The following is a 657-nucleotide window of genomic DNA, read 5'->3' as shown; positions in this document are numbered from 1 at the left end:
TCTGTGCCCAGCCCTATTTGCTGAAGGGTTTCTCCTATGTTTTCTTTAATAAGTTTTACTGAAATCAACCCACGCACTTACTGCCATTTGATGTTCGACAAAAGCATCAAGCCTATTCACTGGGGTCGGGACTCCCTCTTCAGCAAAGGGTGCTGGGATAACTGGATATCCATTTGCAGGAGATTGAAACTAGACCCATACCTCTCACCATGTACTAAAATCAACTCAAAATGGATCAAGGAAATGGCACTATATTATTTCTTAGGTTAGGTCATGCATCTACATGAGCTATTAAGAAAATTTGTTCTGTGAAGCCTGCACTTCAAAATAAGAGATCCAGCTACCCTTAATATGGCCATGGATGGGACCAGCAGGCAGCTGTTCCACACAGGAGGCTCAGCTGAGCCCATCCAACCATCATCTCAGCCAAGGCACCTGACATGTAAGTGAAGAAACTAGCTTTGTGTCATCAAGACCTCCCTGTCGTAGTCTTCCAGTTGTTTAAGTCTTTCTCAGCCATTTTAGTCATCCCAACTGAAGCTCTAGATTTTGTAGAGAAAAGAAGAGTCTTCCCTGCTAAACTCTTTCTGAATTCCTGACCTACTGAATCTGTAAATATAATAAAATACTTGATTTTTTGTTTTACACAATCAAGTT

Source organism: Galeopterus variegatus, unplaced genomic scaffold (genome assembly GCF_000696425.1).
Source record: "Galeopterus variegatus unplaced genomic scaffold, G_variegatus-3.0.2 Scaffold18535, whole genome shotgun sequence".
Classification (NCBI taxonomy): domain Eukaryota; kingdom Metazoa; phylum Chordata; class Mammalia; order Dermoptera; family Cynocephalidae; genus Galeopterus; species Galeopterus variegatus.
This window is presented reverse-complemented; position numbering follows the sequence as displayed.